Raw genomic sequence first — 20,696 nt, 5'->3', positions numbered from 1 at the left:
CAAAATTGAGTTCATGCTCTCCCTGCTGAGCTGGAATAGCAGTGTGTGGGCTAGCTGTCTGGAGCTATGGATTTTTAAGGCTGTATCCAGGACTGGAAGAGAAGGAGGGAATTACGATGGAGTGCACTTTGTGGAGCTCTAAATAAGGCTGTCTCCCAGCACCCCTGTGCACACGCTGATGGTGGGTGTGTGTGGAGTGTCTGTGTTACTCCCTGCCCTTTCCCTTTCGAGCCAGGGGAGAGCTGTGGTTGGTGCAGGCCCCTGTGTGGGTGTGACAGCCATACCTGCACGTGTGGTGACATGCCAGCCCAGAAAAGCACCTGGGATGTGTGACCCCCATCTGCTGCCACCCTACAGCCCAAAGGCTGTGAGACAGGGGCTGGCCCTACAGTGCCCTTGTTACACTTTCAGCACATTTCAGATCCAAGTCTGGACAGGTGTGGATCAGAGTACTTCCCTGGCTTGAGTGGTAAATGAATAAAATTAAAGTCAGATGAGGAAATAGCTCAAATGTTCCCTGCTGCCCCTCTGCCTGGCTGACCCAGAGTTGTCCTGGTCCGGGCTGTCCCTTCAGAAGGCTCACAGGCTGAGGAGCTGCTAAAATGGGCTTCTTTGTGGTGATGTGTTGATGGCCTTTCATAATTGGCACATCCCGTGGCAGAGACTGGGGTGTTTGTGTGTTTTCTGTAAAACATGAAGCAAGACTCCTCCATTTCTCCCTGTCTTAGGCTTGGCTCCTAATTGATTCTTGGCAACATTATTTGGTCAGGAGAAGGGAAAAAACCCAAGCAAAACAGAATTCTCCTTTATCAGCAAAGCTGTGGCAAAGCAGCAATCTGAACAAGAGGTTGGTTGCAGCAGATGGAGCGGCCTTTTGCTGGAGGGAACCAGTTCATTTGGTGAGAAGGTTTAAAGAAGACAATGGTGTGTCCATGGCATGGGTGTAGTGGTGTTCATCCCCGGGCAGAGATCTGTAAGCCTGGTCAGGAGAGCTGCTCTGCTCCTGGGGAGCACAGCCAGCACAGGTTTGCCACTGGGATGGTTTGGTACCAGGAGGTGAGGAAGGCTCCAGGGAGGGAAGTCCACCCTGAGGTCAGCTATTAGGGACAGTGACAGCTGGAAAAATGTATCTGTGTTTCCTTGGCTGCACGACATCTTTATGCACTACACCCAAAACATTATTAAGGCTCAAAAGGAGGACAGAATTGCATGATTTTGCTTCCTTCTTTCCTGTGTTTCTTTTTCATTCATTACCTGTGAAATAATGTAGTTGATTTCTCAGTGTATATGCACAGCTCAGTTTAGGTTTTATATTTTCTTTCTTCTCTCCATTTCACCAATTTCCCAATGAAAATCCCAAACCATAGTTATATTTTCATTCGAACTCTGTTTGTGGACTGTTAACATGCTTTGTTCCAGTGTTTAATAGCTGCTGGGGTTTATTCTTAAAATATAACCACCAAAACCTAACAATCCTATTCAAGAGTGCTTTAAACAAGTTATCCCATTCCATCTGACAAGGATAATGGTCTTCTATTAGAAGATACTTAGCTGGAGGTTGGATGAGCTGTAATGTTTATGGGCCTGCAGATCTGTAACCAGACAAACTCAGAATGACTCCTTGGATTTCAGTGGAGCTGTATTTGTTTATTACAGCTGAGGCTTAGGCAGTACTTTAGATGCAAATTGCAACCTCTGTGAAGTTAAGTGGGGTTTTGATTTAATTTCTGGAAGCAGTAATGTCCACAGAGAAGCGAAGAGCTGAGACCCACACAGCCTGAAGTCTGTAACTTTGGGTTGCTCCCTTTCACTTACTGTCAAGATCAGATTCCCTTGGTTGGGGCTGCTAATTGAAATGCAGCTTCTCTTCAGCATCTCCTAAAGGCAGGCAGGAGAGAGTGGAAGTGCAGCCTGTGCAGGTTATTTATCTTCCTCCACATTTTGCAGGAAATGCCAGTGCTTGGGTGGTTCTCTCTGACTTGTGGTTGGGCTGTTGACCTGGAGCTTGTGCTCTCAGCTCCAAAAATGCAAAGGCTCTGTGCTGAGTTATCTGGCTCTGATGTGCAGAGAGCTGGGATCTCCTTTGCCCCAGCTTACCCATGTCCATGCAGCAGTTAGGAGACATGGACCACTGCTCATCACCCTCACTGTGTGTGTGGCATAAGTGATTCACCATGCATTCATTTATGGTCACATAAGGGGCATCAGTTTAAAGCAGGCTTGAGACGTAGGTTAGTGTTAGCTATTTGAAGTCTGAAGTCTGAAAGCAGCATCAAACAGGGAGCAGAAAATGTATCATGCACAGAAAAATCTCTGGGATTTGCTTCTCCCTTTAAAAAATAATAGTAATAAATTCCTAACTGTTTGCATATGCTGTCTCCTCTGTGGTCAGGACACCTGTCTGCTTCTTTGCTGATACTTGATACAGGCTTACAGTGCTTGCAAAAATGTTAACGTGAATTTTTTGTCATGGCAAATATGTAAAGAATATCCAGTGTCTGTGTGGGCAGGTTCTCAGCAGATTTTTCTCTGTGTTTTGCACTTTGGTGTGGATCTGAAGCAACTGCTGAAATTCTGCTGCCCTTCCTTCACCACAGACCAGGAGGGCAAGGCTGCTGGTTCTCCTGCAGTTCTGGTTTTCCTGAGCAAGACAGCTGATGGTGGGGCTAATGAGTTTTAGCCTGGCTTCATTAAAGAAGCAATACATGCACCTGGCTAGAAGTGTCTCTCCTTCTCATTAATGGCTTTTGATCCTTGGCTGATCTCAGGAAAATAGGGGTGAGGATGCAGTTAGGAGGGGCTGGGGTCACCTGGTGTCACCAGGCGCATGGTGAGCTGGGAGACCAGGGGTATGTCGAGGTGGACCTTTTGCTAGTCATCACTAGTACCTTTTAAACTTGCTCATTTCTTCTCCAGGACTGAGATGAAAAGAAATAGAAAACATCAGAGTAAGCTCAGATATCAATAAGCTGGAAGTATTAAAGACTGCTGGTTGAAAAAAGCTTGTGGTAACTTGAAAAACTGTGTTTTCTCTTTAATTGGGTGTCTTTGGAGGCGCCCAGAAAGGAAACCAGGGCCAAAGGTGGAGGTAGGGTTTGGGCTGTCCCACCCTGACTCTTTTTCCACAATGGCTGTGTGTTTAATGCATCCCATCCCTGCTTTGGTGCTCCTTGATGCTTGCATGGCAGAGCCAGTGCTGTGGGAGTGACTCATGCCTGGCCGTGAGCGGAGGCTGAGGCTGGGGAAGAAGAGGCCCTTTAAGCATGAGAGGCAGAAGGGCGTCTGGTGAGGCTTAAAAAGGGACTTTGTTACCTGCAGCCCTTACGTCAGTGCCTTTCACCAGCCCTGCAGTGATTTAAAACAAGTAGCTTCTCTTTCAAATAAACCTCAGCTACCCCAACACTTGCTCAGATGTAATCTGTGCTGCCAACGAGTGAAAAACCCCTATATGGGTCAAAACAGGGACAGACTGACACATGACTTGTGTCAGAGGAGAGGAAAAAAGGCTGTGGTCTGCTCTGTACAGGAGGGCAGCTGGCCTTACATGCCCTTTTGGGGCTGTTTTCTTGGCGAGGCATTACAGCCAGCTTGATTTACTTTCTGCTTTTACAGTGAGCAAAACATTGATTCTGACCTTTCTGTTTGCACCCACAGAAGTCCCTTGGAAGTGCCTGTCTGTACGTCTGACTGGGTGCCTGACAGGGCTGCCTTGCTTCCAGGTGAGGAATGGATCAACTCCCAGGGCTTTTGCCAGCTGCTGAGTTTAGGGATAGTGGGAAGACCTCAGTACCATGTTGAGTCCTCAACAGCTGATGGGTGTTTCTCCAAAGCCTGGGGGGGGGGGGGGGGGGGTGGGATGCCAGCCTGCCCAGGAGGCTTGAGGTGGTTTTACTGTTTCTGGGTCCAAGTTTGGAATTAGCAAACATGCAGGCCCTTCTGCAGATTGGGAGTGTGGCCAGGGAACAATTGCTTGGTCCTGTTGGTCATGTTGCTTTTACTTCTCTTTTGAACAAAGCTTTCCTGCTCATGGACCTGAACTCGTTCCCCATCCACGGCGTGGTGCTCTGCAGGCTGTGGATGTTCCCAGATGGTGATGGAGGGCTGCCTGTATTGTTAGCTGAGTCTAACTGTGCTTCAGTGGACAAACAGAAATTATTGTGAGGAGCAAATTAATTCATTCTTCAGAATTGCCAATTCTGTCAAATTCACTGGAGATATTTAGCTGTGACTTAAGGATCACTATGATGAACCAGCCCAAAGGATTGTAGGAGTCCCTTGCTGGATTATGTGTAGGATGCACACTGTCCTTTGTGCCCATGCCACGATAGAATGATGTGATTGCAGGGCAGTGGGTCTGTCCTGAAGCCTCTCTCAGTTGTGTCACCCCAGGAGACAGAAAGGTGCTGGAGGTGCTGCAAAGTCATGGCAGCAGGGGGGAAGAGAGCAGCTTGTGCAGCCTTGCTGAGAAGCAGAGAATGAGAGACCAGCTGCCCTGGTGGTTGTGACCAGTGGAGCTTCTTTGTTTGCCATGATATGACCTGATTTTAGGAGCATGAGATGGGCCAAAGTCAGGAACAGTGAATCTTCACTCTGTTGTTCACTGAATTTAATTGTGCTCTCATTCTTCTCTTTTGATACACAATATACATCCCTGCTTTCTGCCTTTACCCTCTTCTTGAGTCTAATTTTTGTGGGGTTTGGTTTTTTTTTGTGGGTAAATTATGTCTAGGTGGAGATGAGATTTCAGTATCCTGTTTACTGCAAACAGTTGGGGCCATTAATAAATGCTGACAGACAAAGACAGACCAGGGATTAATAAGTAGAGGACAGGAGATTAATAGCAAGAGCGCAGAATCTGGTTCAAGGCCTGATTTTCCCAGTTGCTGGGCTATGGAAGATTAATGGTAGCTCTTCTGCTAGTCTCACTCCTTCTGTGGTGGCTTTCCTGGCTAGGTTTAATAAACCATCCCAGTGCATTGCTATAAATATGAAATCTAGGAAGAAGCCCATTGTTAAATTAAGATGTCCTTACGTTAACTAAATGAGACAGTATTAGTTTTGTTTTCTAGTCAGCACTTGAGCAACATCATCAATGCATTTGTGAGTGGTGAAGTCAGATTTTCAAGTGCTTACAACTCCTCTCAAGACAAAAACATATCATAAAATGTATTTTGTGAAGCAAGCTGTGTCTGACAAATTGGTTTTTTACTCTGTGTCCTGTGCAAGAGATTGATTTCTCTTCTCTTGACTGGGTTTTCAGCTTCATTTCTGTGAAAAATTGGGCTCTTTACCTGTTGCATCTGGTCTCTCATTAGGTTTAGTGTGAGATTAGATCATTGCAAGAAAACACCAGCTTTGCAAAGAGCATTCCTGGTTAAATTTGTGGGAGAACTGAGCATGGGACTGCATCACAGCAAGTTTTATTGTGATAGAAGGCTGTGTGCTGTTCAGGGTATCCTATATAGACAGTTCCAACTCTTTCTTTTTAGGCTGGAACTGTTGCTTTAAGCACTCCTGTAGTCTTTTGACCTCTGCCCTCAGGTATTTTGCACAGTCTCTGCAAAGATGATCCCCAGCCCTTGGTGCATAAGGTCACAGTGATATATAGCAATGTGTATGGCTGTGTTGGGAAGGAAGCAGCTGTGTCCCTGTGACAATGAGCGTGGTGCAGCTGGGACTGACATCAGGACTGCATGCAGCAATAGCTGGATTTCTTTTCTGGGGAAGAAAGCCTATGCACTGCCTTGGTGGTCCTGTAACAAAGCTTTTCCCCTCTTGTCTGCTCTTGCATGCAGTGCCCTTGGCTTTTCAGAAGTTAATTGATTTGTCTATATTATGAGTCTCTCTTTAATTTTATTTGTGTAAAGAAGAACACACGCTAATCTTTCTCCAGAGAAATGCTTTGCGTTGCTCCTCTTTGAACGTTGGCCCTGGGTCTGATGCTTCTTAATGAGCCTTTAACTGCACAGCTATGGTTCCCACACGCTCCAGCCTTGACACACACATACTTGTACACCCACGTGCCTGCTCCCAGCTGAACCGAGCCTGCCTGCTTTGGGTTTGTGGGCAAGGCAGCACCTCCCTGGGAAGCCCTGACTGTGAGAGGGGGCTTTATACCTGCACAGAGAGATAGACCAAGCCCCTCATGAGCTGTCCTGTGAGCTGGAAGGGCTGTAACCTCTTTACCACCCTGTCCTCCCACCTTGTGGCTGGTTTGAAGTGCATCTCCAGGAGCGTGGATTCCTGCGGGCTGTGCTGCCTGGAGAGAGGACCCGGTGCTGAATTGCTGTCTGGAATGCCACTGGCTGCCAGATCCTTGATAGCTTGTTTTTAATGAAGATTCCTCCTGTAATTCCTAGAATATCTTGCAGTGCAAAAAAAATGAGCGGTGTGTGTATTTTGCTGTGGGCTGAATTTTTTCCTGCTCTTCACAGTTCCCTCCATGAACAGAGAGGAGGAGGAGGGGGAAGCAGCTGACTGCTTTCTTTTTGTTGTTGTTTTTGTTTTTCTCCTTGACTTCTGTGAAATATGTGGCGATCAATCGCTTGCGACTAACAAAATGTTTTTGTTTCTCTTTGCAAAAGCATATGGGAACTGCAGGAAAAGCATATGGGCGTTTTTAGGAAAACATATTGGTGAATGGACAAATTATAGCAGTGCCAATATGTTTTGGATGTCTGGCTAGACCACTAGTACTGCCACACTTGCTGGCATGCAGACACATCCACGAGATTTCCAGTGCGTGAGGGGTGTGTGGCTGCTCCTGGGGAAAGGCAGGCTGGGCTGGATCAAGCCCCTGCTGAAACAGTGCTGTGATCCATCTCTGGCGTGTGTGACAGCCTCATCGTGTCCTGGAGAAGGCTCTGGGCTCATGTTTATGGCAGTGTATCCATTCTGTCAGGAGACAGAGCCCAGAGATCCACTTGCAGCTGGCTGCAAGCAGTGATAATGGTAACCATTTTTCTTTCCAAAGCACTGGACTGCAGTCCTCATAACACCTGAGCTTGCAAACAGCTAGGCAGCCTCTGGTTTTCCTCTGCTGCTCTAGCAAGATCTTTGTGGTAGCTTGGGCTGTTGCTTTTGATTTCTCCATCAAGAGATTTGCTTTTCAGGAAATGCAGAACATTGGCAGTGTTGTTTCTGGTCCCAGTCCTGTTTGCCCTGGTACTGGTGATCCAGAGAAAGAGATCCATAATCAGGGAGCTGTAAGAGGATTAAGTTGTCTAGGCTGGTGAGCTCTGGTGGCTCACAGCATCCCTGCAGTGGGAGCTGTGGACCTCTGTCCATGATGTCCTTGGTAGCTCCAAGGATGGGGCAGCCCTTCCTGGCCGCCCCAGCAGTGAGGGAGGGCTGCCTCCGTCTGGGATGGGCATGGCTGGGCTGCAGAAGGGGGCCAAACACATGGCTGAAGACTAGGGGGATGAGCAAGATGCACATCTGGGCAGTCATTTGGATGTTATGTGGTTCATTGGGTTATGAACTGGCACTCAGATATTCTGAGTGGTAATTCAGCACCTTTTAGTGCTCTCCCTCTTGCCAGCTTCAGGATGATTTGCTAGAGAGTAATTTTACATTATTTAATGTAGCCACTTTCCTTATAGCTCTTTTGTTCTGTGAAACAATTCCTTCTTTTATTATGCAAACAGTACATTAAGATCCTTGTGGGCCTAAGTTCCCAACAGTGCTTGAGATGACGGCAGAGAAGTAGGTTATTTCAGAAATCATGATTCTCTCCTCTAGAAGCTTTCTTGGAGTTCTGCTTTAACTGCTTTTGATATTCTACGTGCTTAAAAAAAAAGGCTAAAAAAATTCAGTACTTCCTAAATGTTATAGAGCTCAAAAAATACACTGTATGCCTTGTCACAATATTTAATACAGAGTGCTATTTACAGTAATGAATCAAAATGTCAGTTTTTAAAATATGAACTGTCAAAGTGTTCCTACTTCACAGAAAACTTTGATATGACAGTTTGTTAATCATATGACTATTACATCAAATGTGTCTAAGAGTACTTTTGCTCGACAAAGTCTTTTTTTATTCTTTTCCCCTCCCTTTTCCCTGTTAATTCTGGCAGGGTTGTTTGACTGAATGCACCCTAATTAGAGGTCAGAAGAATCCAGAGCTGAATGCTTTTGTTTATGGACAGAAGGGATGTGTCAGTGCCTGTGTTCTTGCTGGTCATGGTCACCTAATCTCAGGTACAGCCTGGTTTGGATCATGTCTCCCTTGTGAGCATGGTGGAGTGGTGCTGATGCTTCTGGGGTAACTGCATTTGGGCAGCTGGGCTAAAACTGTCTCTTGAGTAATAAAAAGCTGGCTTGTACTGTAGCATTTCTAATCCCTGCAGCTTTAGCATGAGAGCCCAAGTAAAATAAAGATCTCGAGGCTGCCTGTGCATCCTCAATGAGCTGGAGGGCTGGTGGAGCAGGGCAGGGCTGGTGCTGCTTCTTGGGCACGAGGCAGGGACCTGGGGATGCCAAGGTCCTCTCCCCAGTGCCTTTGATTATTCTGGACCCAGGTCAAGGAGTGGGTTTGGCCTCTGATTTCCCTTCCATTAATTTAGACCAGAATGCTTCACTTTTTTTTTTATTCTTTTGTTTGCTTATCTGCAAAATGGGAGTAATTAATTGATATTAGTTAACTCACAAGTCTCCTTAAAGCCGATTAGTGAAACAACTGCACTTCTGGTGAAGACAAGGGAGAGCTTATGTAGATAATCGTGCTTTAGAACACAGCCTGTGGAAGGAGCAGAGGGCTCAGCATGCTAATGTGAGGAGTGGAGGCCAGAGCAGAGTCCCAGGTGTAGCAGAGTCATGTACCTCTGCCCACAATGTCTTTGTGCCACATTGCCTGAGGCTTCAGATGGATTCTTACTGCTTGTTAAAACTCTCAGTTACCATTTGCGTAGGTCTTACAAGCGCAATATTCCTGAGTTGGAGTTGGCCCAGCACAGCTATGGGAATAGGAGGAGTCTAAAAAGGCAAAAGCTGTGTGTCAGCAGTCCAGAAAAGAGGAGTGTGGGCAGTGCAAGACAGTAAATCTTAGAATCAAAAAATCATGGAAAGGTTTGGGTTGGAAGGGAGCTTTGAAGAAGATTCTTTAGTTTGAATTCCCTTGTGATGGCAGGGATACCTTCCACTAGATCAGGTTGTTCAAGCCCTGTCCAACCTGGTTTGAACATTTCCAGGAGTGGTGCATCCATAGTTTCTCTGGGCAATTCTTCTGGTGTCTTGCTGTAAAAAAATTATTTCTCGGGCCAAATCAGATGGTCTTGATTGTGGGTGTTTCTGGGGGCCTGATTAACTTGGAATTTCAGCTGGGCATGTCAGTTAAATAACAACCTCAATGCTTGCACTAATGTTACTGAAGAGATAAGAAGCTGTTTTCAGGGGTGTGATTGCATATTTAAGTGCACCTTTGAGCAGCACATCAGTGAGCTCTGGTGTGTGGAAGGCCCAGGTAAAGGTACTGCACACGTCTGAAGTCTGATGTGCTGAGGCCCACTGGGTCTCACCCCTGGAAGGAGATTGGGAAGGTGAGGGCAGAGCTGTAGCATTTGTCACATTCATATCCTGCCGATAGAGGAGGTGAGGAAAAAACAGAGGGGAAGAAAGTGGGGAAGGAGGTGCTTGTGAGTGAGGTGATGACAGCAGGAGAGGCTTTGCTGGTGGTGGTACCTGCCTGGTGTGGGCCTTGGGTGAACCAGCCCCAGAAGGGCTCTTACACAAACACAGGGGCACAGAGGGGCTGCCAGCAGTGAGGGCCACTGGTGTGTGAAGGCATCCTTTTTCAAACCACGTCTTTGTCACCTCCGTCAGGCCAGTGCTGCTGTGTTTCCTCATCCCACAGAGGAACGTTGATTATTACTCAATTTTCATTTCAGACAAACTGCATTTTTAGTGTGACAATTTTTCTTTTATTATCGTTAGTGGAATGGGTGGAAAAGGAGCTCTAACAGATGTATGATTAGCAGGGCATGAAATTAAAAATGTTTGTGTACAAGGAAAAGGTTGTTTACTACCAAATTCCTCATTTGAAAATGAAGTGATACTAAGACTGGCAGTGTGATTCTGCAGCAGCCCCCCTGTCCTTTTCTGTCCCTCCCTCAGCAGCATTGGCTGAAAAGTAGCAATATTTTTAATGTTACTTTTACTAAAAAAATAATAGCACAATTGAAAAGTCAGTACCTGCCTTTGGAGGCAGATTGTTTAAAGAGGTTTTTCTCGTGCTCTGGCACTGATGGAGTCAATTCAAGAAAATATTTTGACTGATGTTTAAGCCCCACTGATTAGGCCGAATTGAATATTTTATATGAAAATTCATTTGGGTGGAAAATAAGGTTCTGATTGAATAATTTTGAGTGTGGGCATGTACCTGGGTGAATAGTATGTGTTGCCAAAATGTTGAAAAATTCATATTTCGAGTTGCTGCTGCTGCAGTATATGCAGAAGGGTGCAGATTAGTATGTAGTACTCAGTTCTTCCCTTATTTTATGGGTCAGACGTGTAGTGGTTTTGCACAGGAATGGTTTCAGTTTCTGGTAGAAAGCTATCAGCTCTTAGATTTTTGTCTTAGAATGTGGGGGTTTATACTTGTAGAAAATATCTGTCCTTTCCCCCTGCCCCCCATGATAATGAAATTTTAAAATTTTTAATTTGAGAAAATGATCTTTTTTGTTAGGAGCTTTGCCTGTGATGTGCAATTCTCAAGTACAGCTGATCTTCCTGGATTTTTAAAATTATCATAGAATATGCTGAGTTGGAAGGGTGGATCAGGATCATCAGGTCCAAGTCCTGGTCCTGCACAGGACACCCCAAGAATCACACCATGTGCCTGAGAGTGAATATAAAAGAACGAGGTTAGGAAGTGTGCATCCGAAACATTTCATTTGTGTTATTCTGCTGAGATAAGCCCAGTCCTACCTAGGAGTGAACATTTCCCAGGTACTTTGAATTCTCATCTGTCTTATTCTTTGTCCCCTAAGACTTTGTGGCCAAGGTCAGGGCTGACACTGGTTGCAGCCTGTTGGGCTGCTCGTGTGTGAGGTTTCACCTGGGTGAGTGTTTGCAGGACCCAGACCTGCGGCATCATCCTGATGGATTCTGCCCGCTGAGCATGGATGGCACGGAGCAGAAAATAGGAAGATGGCTAAGAGATTGTTCCTGCACTCTGGGAACAATTGAGACAGAAAATTGCTTCCAGGATTTCTTCACTTTTCCACAGAGAATAATCAGCCTGTGTAATTCTCTGCCACAGGAAATACTGCCTGAATCTGTTACTTGAAGACAGCAAGCAAAGTTCAGGTAGCAGCCTGAATACCAAAGGTGCTGCAGAGCAGGGACTGTCCCTTACTCAGGGCTGTTTTTTGTGTAGTGGTATTTTTTTGCTGCTTATGTCATGGGATATCACAATGGTGCAACCAGTAGGGCTGACAATTGAATAATGGCTTAGATAGCCAGGATGTTCTGGGTGCACAATTAGACTTTGGTGCCCTAAACAAGAGGACAAATTTGTATACTGAGCTTGTAAATGGAGTTTTGGTTAGCCTGGTGCTTGGATTCTACACCTGAGATTGTGGGGGAGCTTAGAGCAATTCCAGTGAGCTGATGGGTGTCTGGTAATTTCAGTCCTTCTCTTGGCTTTCTTTAATCTTTGCTTCATCGATATCAGCAAATCACTACTTCTGCACCTTTATTTGTTAACCTGAAGGATGGGGAGGACTTAGGCTACTTGCTGGGGTTTGTGTTATGTTTCTAATAAGGTCTTTCAACCATGTGCTTTAGTCCAACTTTTAGGGGAAATTATTTGCATTTTTTGAGTGAGAGTAGTTGTGACCAAATCACTGTATGAGCATTATACCTGCTGGGCTCCAAAATTTGATTCCTAAATTTCCATTAGTGGGTCATACTGGGCCAAAGGATATTGAACTGCTAGAATAGAAAGGAATAAAACAGAATGGAGTTGGTGTTTGGATATGGGCTCTGGATGTCATTGTTCCTGACTGTTCATCTGGCTAATGTTTGCTTTTGTGCAGTATTTGTCTGTGTCTGTGCTTCTGTGCACATGGGGAAAAGGAGGACAAATATCACTGGGGTGGATTAGCATTAAAAAATAGTTAACTGATCAAAGCCATAAAGCTTGTCCAAGTGAATTCTTCAGAGAAATAGTTTTGAATTTCCCAAGCAGCCGCAGGCCATGGAAGCGAAGCACTATCATTCAGAGATGCAAAAAATCCCCTTCTGTTGGAGTGTTGGACCTATTTGTTCCCTTTTAGGAGGGAATTCAAAATGTTTTCTTAATTTTCTTCTGAACAGCTCACTGCTATCCATCACGAGCCTTTGCCAGCTCTGCTCCCCCTCAGTTTTAACACTTCACTGAGATCTCTGTATCCATCCTTAAAATTTTGGACGCCTTTTGGCTCTGTGCACTTTGCTCTTATAGACCACACCTTGTCTCTGAGCTCAAAATGTTGTGAAGGAGGGGCTAAGTGTTGTCCTCACTTAGTGCCTTGGTGGAGGTGACAGGGAAGGTGGGATGCAGATGGAGAGTGATGCCTGGAAAGGTTCTCCACACTTCCTGAAGGACTGCCTGGGGGCCCTGTCCCTGGTGCCATGTTCTGTCTTGTTACTGGTGCTGCCCCAGCAGGAGCACCAGCCCCACCAGGTCTGCAGAGCAGGTGGGACAAAGCAGGAGGGAATTTCCTTTGTCTCACATGGAGGAAAGTTGTTTGACTGCTCAAAGTTATTGAAGTCTCATTCTGAAGGTTAAGCAACCAGCCTCTGGGAATTGGGCACATAAATTTGCTTTATCCTTATGAAAGTCTCTTTCACAGTGTTTTGCTTTTTTTGCTTCTGCTTAAGATGTAGAAAAGAATGAAGTGCTGGTGTATGGTCCATACACAGGGTATTTGGATGGTACGGCCATTAATCGGAATGAAAATTATACTGTGGTGTTTCAGAGCTTGCCAAGAAAAAAAAGAAAGGAAAAACTCTCAGAAGACACAAAGTGCTTTGTAGCTGGAAGTGCCTGCTGCCCTGCAAGGTCTCAGCTGTCCTTTTCAGTCTCAGTCTTCTATTATTGAAAATATTTTTCTGCCTAATACCTACTAGCTTTTTAATACTGCTTAATTGTATGCATGCCCCCCCAAAAGAAAGCCACACATTTTTCTGCCTTTGGAAATGTTCAGCTTTAGGGCCCCCAGGGAGGGTGCTAATGGCTGTGTCCAGGCTGCCTTTCAGGCAGAGAATTCCACTTTTACTTTCCTTCTGAAATTGGGAGTTTCATTCTCCAGAAAACCAAATTCTCATAATTTTCATATAACCACATTTAAAGTGTGTGTGTGCATATATATATGTGTGTGTGTATATATATATATATATATATGTGTATGTGTGTGTATATATATATACATATACATACCCATATATACATACACACATATACATATATATAATTATCTTTAATCCTGAATCCTAAGTATATTCTGGTAGAAACTGAGGTCATCTTTGTAACAGGTGGACAGTGCATGGAGAGCAAAGATGTGTCTGAGGGACAGGACTGCAGCTTTGGGGAGGGATTAGATGTTTGCACAAGTGTGGGCATGGCGTTCGTGTGTGCCATGTACACACATCCTTGGTTTCTGTGGTAGAGCAGAGATGATTTACCCACATGGCAGGGCCATTTGCTAGGGAGAAGTCACCAGTGTTGTGTTCCTGAAGCAATAGAGAGGTGCATCCATATACAGGATAGTGCAAAGTAAAAGGGAAGCTCATCCTTCTCCAAGGTTGTGATTTTGCCTCTGGTATAGGCCACATCCTATGCTCAGATGGTAGCAGTGCTCAGCTATTGATAACATGAGGAGGAATTTAATCTGAAGCCCAGGGCCCTTCTGCATAGGGAAACCATTGCAAAACAAAGCCAGGGTGTGAATTTAAAGTGCAATAGCTGTTCCAGGCGTGCTTCTCATGTGGGCAGTCTTATTCTGCTCTGAGAGGGCCTTTGTGCAGTTCTGCTTCATCCAGTGCCAAAGGCTCTCTGAGTGCAGAAAGAAGAATGCCCACACAGGGAGTGGATAGCTTTTCCAGGCTATTTCACCAAGCTGAAGAGTCCCAGGAGATGCCATGTTTTCATGTCCCCATGAATGTTGCAGGAGCCTGCCCTTCATTCAGCTCCCTCTCCACTCAAGCTTTCACAGGAGGGCTCTTTGGTGGGTGTCTTCTGGACCCTGCCAGGTGCAGCGTGCATCACTCATTTGCTTGAATTCTTGGGGCTGATCCCTGAGGACCTTGGTCTTGTCTTGGTGTTTCTGGAGTTGCAGTTTGGCATTCTCCATCAGGGCCATCACCTCTTGTGGTGTGTACAGGCTGCTGATAAGAACTCCTGTGAGAACATGCCTGTGTTCATGTGTTGTTCCTTTTCCTTTGAAATTGCCTGGCAAACCTGTGCACTGGGTATGATCGTTGTCTGAACACTGTTGAACAGGGAAAAAAAAAAGCCCATCTGTTCTACAAAGAGGCAGTGTAAAGAGCAGGCTCTGTGACTAAATAAATTCACATCTGTTTAGCAGAACCATCAAATGGTGAGCAGAGGGGGCCTAATGTGAATCACATGTTGAAACCACAAGTATGAGTGAGATGAGCTGCAAAAGAGAGAGCCTGGAAGTGTTGATCCATGTGAGCAACTGTTGGTTTCTCTCCTTATTCTTTGCCTCTACCAGTTTCCTGAGCTAATGATGCAGAATAAAAAAGTCAGGGGTGTGCACATGTCTATGCATACTTATATGTGTAAGTTTGTATTCATTGCATGATTAATTAACCTTCCTACATTATTTTGAGCCATTTGATCATAACTTCAATTATGGGGTGATGGGGGAGATGCAGAGAAGGGACAGTGGGGCTGACATGAAGAGAGCAGGTGAAGCTGTTCCCTACTGGAGGTGCTTCACAAAATAGTTGTCCTGGGGTATCTTGTTTTAAAAAGGAGATTGACTTGGAAGTGATTCCTTGTGATGATGTCTCCATCAGTGTCATCTCAAGGAACCCGATGGAGTGATCTTCACATGCTCAAGGTAATTTCAAAATAGGTATCTGTGTACCAGTCCTAACAGACTGCATCTTTCCGTGGATCAATGGACTTTGTTGCTCAGATTTTTCCCTTAGTGTTTTAAGCCCTGCAGAAACAAAGCACAGCTCAAGTTTCTGTATTGGTTGCATTTGCAGTTTATTTTTCTTTTGTGCCAAGAACATATCAATACAATTTCAAAATGCTATATTTTGTGACTTGAGGCAGCAGTTTCTAACTTAAAAACAACAAGGCTTTGGGGAGGTACACACAGCTCAGGTGCTTTAGGGAAGGTTATTTGACTGGTCTCCATAGCCCCTTAGTGTCCATGCAGAGGAGCAAGCATCTTCTCTCCCACAGGATCTCATGAAAAGAAACACACAGTGATTTTAGGCTCAAATGTGGTTTCTTGATGCTGCCTTGCCTTTTGTCCTAGATATTTTGCAGCAAACGAGGCCAAACTTGTGGAAACAAAGAGTGGTGGAAGATAGGCTGTTAGATCTGATTTGCACAGACCCTGCTCTCCTGCAGCTCAGGCTGCTCTCTGTAGCTGACAGGGAGCTGTGTACAGCTCACCTGGGATGTGAGCTCTGCAGGAGCTGCTGGAGGTAATGAAGCACTTAAGGGCTGATGTGTTGAAGGTCCCCAAGGAATGATTAAGGTGTTGGCAGCTGTGTTACTTGGAAAGAGAAATACGTGCATTACACAGCAGAGGCATGCTGAAATGCCTTTCAGATGCTTGGTTGTGTGTGGGAACATGCTTTGCCTCAGACCTGAGAGATAGTGGTAGCAACTATTGAAGGGCATTTGATAAATGGAGCTGTGTGTGCACTTACCAGCTGCGGGACCCAGCTGCCTGCCCCAGCACAGCTCAAAAACGAGTGGTTGCCAGCAGTGGCTAAAATGCAGCAGCATATAAAAATCTTTGGAGATATTAGAAGTTTTGTTCTTCCCGCTAAAAGTACCCTCTGTTCATGATTAATTTCTTCTCTTCCATCACCCCCTGCCAGTCTTTTGGGAGACAGTGCAGTGAAGGTAAAAGAGAATCAGAATATTTTCCTGGAGACTGTCAGATTTGAGCTGTTCTGCATCTAGGGAACTGGTGTAGCCAGTCTAGTATGAAAACTCTTTAGTCACAGCAGAACTTCCTACTGATTTTTGGAAAGGGGAACAAATGATTAATTTGGATGGTCAAAAACAGAAGGCAGCAAAAGTGATAGTGGTAGAGCAACTGGGGTGGGCTTTTAGCAGGATGAGCTTGTTTAGCAAACTCACAAGGCTGGTGTGGATGCCTGGCTGGGTTGAACTTCATTGCTGGTAGTATGGTTTGAAACAGCTGGGGAATTACCTCCCAGAGCTTTGCATATCACTGTTATTGAATGAATGGACACTGAGTTAAAAGGGAAGAGCAGCAGTTTCTTGGGCTGGTGCTTGGTGCTTTTATGAGTTTCAAAGTAGAATTGAAAATCAAATTTCAAGCACTTGTCTTCTGTCTTGAGTTTCTATTCAGAGCAGAACTAATGCTCTATGGATACTAAACCAGAGCTTTATCTTCATGCACTCCACAGTGTCACAATCAGCTTTGCCTTTGCTTTTAATATACCCCTTCACCCATTTTCCTGTGCTTTAAGAACATCCCCTCACCCCTCCCTTTGAACAGGTGTCCTCTTAATGAGCTATATGTCATTATGTTATATGTCATATGTTTATTGCAAATAGCGTAGGGATAGCTAACACCACTTTGTGACCTACCCTTCTATCCATGTGGCCATGGCATGGTGGAGCTCCTCCAGCTTAGGCACCATCTCAAAATACGCCTTTTATTCTTCTTTATTTCTTGACAAAAGGATGTGGAGCAGGCAGTGAACACCCAGTCAAATATGAGTCCAGTGTGTGCTGTGATTGTCAATAAAGTGAACTGCATATAGGGCTGCTTCAGGAGGAGCCTGGATGTAGACTGAGATGAGTTATTGCTCACCTTTCCTCACTACTGCTGAGGCTGTTACCCAGTCCTGAGTCCCCCAGTTGAAATGGGATGGTGAAGAGGTGGAAAGAGGCCAGAGGAAGGTGAGTCAGGGGCTGAGAGCACGTGGCCTACAAGATTAGGCTGGGAGAGCTTTGGCTTCTGTTTCTGGTGGAAAGGAGGCAAAGGGGTGATCCAATGGCAGCCTGTGACTACTGCCAGGGGCCTTCTGAACATGTCAGAGCTAAATGCTTCTGTCCAGATGGCCAAATAAAGTGCTGTGAACGTGCATAATGGATTGGGAGATTCAGCTGGAGAGCTGGTAAAGCATTTTCTTTGGGAAAATAGTGTAACACTAGTACAAGTCACCAGGTAGCAAGGGATTCTTCATTTTGGAGGTTTTCCAGGACAAAGCCACAGCAAGCCTTACCTAGAGTTGGTGATAATTTAGTCTTCTGCTAAAAGCAGACTTTGGTAGCCTGCAGAGATCCTCTGTCTTTCCTGACAGTACTGCAGGCTTTCAGCATCTTTAAGGAGGAAGCAATTTAAACCTTTATTTTTGCTTTGTGTTGCAGAAGGGAGCCAAGAAAGTGCTCGTGTGTTGCTGATGTCAAGTCACCTGTTGTCATGAAACTCAAGAGAAATGTAGTCTTTTTCCTGACTGTTTATACAAAGAGTTTTGTCCACTTGCTTTCTTACAGTTTTCATACACTCAAATATCTTGCTTCCTTTAGCAATCTCTCTGCAACATCAATTTCCAGTCATCTGGCATCTATCACTCTTCTGTGTTTTAGGATACAAGATTTGTCATAGAAAAAAGGATTATTTGCAAAGTGCTATAACCTGAGCTACCAAAACCAAGACACAGCTTGGTGCAAGGCTCAGGAAAATGTCATCCAGGGATTTGTGGTGCCTGAAGCTGTGACTTCCAGGATGGCTTGGGATCTGAGGGAGGAAAAGTTAAGTGGATCAGCTGGGAGGGAGGAAGAGAATCTGGGATTAAAGATTTTGATCCTGGACACTGTTCCTGCCCATGAATTGCTTTAATTGCTTGATTTTTTAGGCAGTACAGTGTCAAAGTCTGGATTGTACTGGCATCTCCATGAGCTGTCAGAAGGTTATGGTGGTGACAGACCCACACGTGCTTCCTTCCTGAGTGGAGCCTGTTCTGTGCCTGTGTTCTGAGCTGCAGAAGTCCTATTGATGGCTTGGGGTTCAGACTGCCAGTAGCAGATGTGTGTTCTTCCAGGTGAGGCAGCATCTGACTCTTCCTGCAATCACAGTGTTTTACAAGAGGAGTGAAGTGCAGGGAGCCCCATCGTAAATACAAACCTCACCTACACCCAGCCTTGCTGGGTGGGACCTCAAACTCGCCACTTTTTCCTTGTTCACTCTATCAGTTTCCCACTGAGCTCATATCCCTGCTCTTTCTCCCCAGGCTGAGCCACACACACTGCTCTGCAGAGCTAATACAATTATCTGTGTGTCAATATGCTGCCATGGTCCCATTTGGTCCCACTGGGGTCTTGTTGATATCTCACAGCTGAGCTGTGTGTTAGTTCTGCACAATTCCTCCTTGTTTACAGCCAGCATCAGCATCCAAAGTACCTGAGTTTGTTCCAACAGCCTTAACCTTGCCAGTTCTTGTTGTCCTGTTTTCTTTTCATTTGAGTGGGACTCTTGATATTCCTGATTTCAGTACATCTTCATCGGTTGGGAAGTCCAGTCCTTTAATAATTTTATTTGATGGATAAGCTCTGTGTTGCTTGGCAGTCCCTTGCTGAAATAGGAAGCCAAGCACTGAGCTATAGGCAAGACATTGAATACACAGAAGGAATAAAGACAGCTTTTTTTGGCAGAAAGGTCTTGAAAATAAATTGTATGCAGGAAAATAGTATTTGTGTAAGGGAGCTCATGATCTGAAACTCCCAGAATAACCTTTCTGCATCATTCCTGGTTTTGCTGTCTCTTTTAATATATTTCCTCTCTTATTTTATATACAAATTTCTGAAACATGCATCTCAAACTTCTTTGTGGTACAGCAACATCCTCAAAAATGTGTAGGTCAAGTTATCAGGGGAGGAGGCTATAACAATTGGAAGAAATCTGGCTGGCTCAGAGCTAACTCCTGGCTTAGGTCCTTAGGTTCAGGAATAAAATGTATTTGAGTAAGCCAGCAGGTCTGCCTTCTCTGTTACAATTGCCTTGAGGTTTGTTGTGACCACAAGTAGCTGTGGCCTTGGATTGGTGTTTTATCCAATATGATTATGTTTGGAGTAGCTGAGGATTGTCTCATGCCACAGAAGCCAAGAATCAGCTTGCTCTCTGGTGAAGTTGCAATGCAGTCATTAGAGTTGTATTAGATTAGATAGATCTATCTATCTCCAGGGAGCCAGTATGATCTCTTTGTTTCAGTTCACACGGACAAGTCAAGTTCAATTTATTGGGATTTTAAAGCCTAGTTTGTCATCTGACACCAGGATGTGACATGGCTGTAAAAGGAAGATCTCATTCATCAGCTTTTATGCATATGTTTTGCAGCAGCAGCCAAATTCAAATAGCCAGCATCTAATCCCAAAACTCCTAATGCAATTATATTGGGAAAGAAAAGAAGTTTTATATTTAGTTTGCCCTTCTACCTTTTCCACTACTGAAGCTGATACAAGAAAAATGAACTAAGAGGAAAATCTAAGGATGGGTTCTTGCTTGATATCATAATTGTCCCAGAGGCAAGGTTTTGAAGTAGGAATGATTGCAGCATTGGGTTGATATCTGATGAACTATTTTCATGATGACATTAACTTTTGTCAAGCATCTTTGTACCAGAGAGACTGTTCTTCACCATCACACCTTTTCAGTTTCCACTACACATTTGCTGTCTTCCTTTTATGTCTCAGTAATACTGTAGAACTTGTAGTGATTAAGAGTGTAAAACGAAAGTCACATCTCAAGCTGGCATGGATCTGATGAAAAACAGATGAACTGTGGACGCAGCTAGGGGAAAAAAGTTACTTTTCAGGTATTGGTTATTAAAAGAATGGGCACAAGCTCTGTTCATTTGCAAATTATTGCAACTAGAAAATAAGGAATATAATGTTGCATTGCCAGTAGGTGATATTGCTGGCATTTCTTCAGTGGAATACAATACATTGCTGCAAACTGGAAGGAGCTGTTGCATCTCTCAAAGGCAGGGAGGCAGTGCAGAGAGGCCTAAATTAGAGGATAGAGCAGTCACCAGCCATAGGAAGTTCAGCAAGAAGTGCCAGATTCTGCATCTGGAATGGGGCAACCCTGGATGGATAAATGGACGGACGGATGGGGAATGAGAGGTTAGAGAGCAGTGCCATGGAAAGGGACCTGGGGGTCCTGGTTGGTGGCAAGTCGAATATGAGCCAGCATTCCCTGGCAGCCAGGAGGGCCAAGTGTGTCCTGGGGATTCACCAGCTGGGCAAGGGAGGGGATTGTCCTGCTCTGTTCTGCACTGGGCTGGCCTCACGCTGAATATTGTGGACAGTTTTGGGCACCACAATGTAAGAAAGACATTAAACTATTAGAGAGTGTCCAAAGGAGGGCGATGAACATGGTGAAGGGCCTTGAGGGGAGGCTGTGTGAGGAGCAGCTGAGGGCACTGGGTCTGTTCAGCCTGGAGGAGGCTGAGGGGAGACCTCACTG

General features: G+C 45.0%; 1 protein-coding gene across 15 annotated transcripts in view; it reads left to right on the top strand.

The window, feature by feature from the left end:
* Positions 1–20,696, top strand: part of LPP (LIM domain containing preferred translocation partner in lipoma) — a 332,629-nt gene that overhangs the window by 89,600 nt on the left and 222,333 nt on the right. For 11 of the 15 annotated variants that reach the window (XM_074547227.1, XM_074547223.1, XM_074547233.1 and 8 more), the window contains one exon: positions 3,655–3,719. The exons of the other annotated variants lie outside the window; for them this stretch is intronic. The gene's annotated coding sequence lies outside the window, so the exon portion shown is untranslated. The remainder of the gene's footprint in view (positions 1–3,654; positions 3,720–20,696) is intronic. 15 annotated transcript variants of the gene reach the window in all.

Source organism: Zonotrichia albicollis, chromosome 9 (genome assembly GCF_047830755.1).
Source record: "Zonotrichia albicollis isolate bZonAlb1 chromosome 9, bZonAlb1.hap1, whole genome shotgun sequence".
In the NCBI taxonomy this organism is placed as follows: Eukaryota; Metazoa; Chordata; class Aves; order Passeriformes; family Passerellidae; genus Zonotrichia; species Zonotrichia albicollis.
This window is presented reverse-complemented; position numbering and strand designations above follow the sequence as displayed.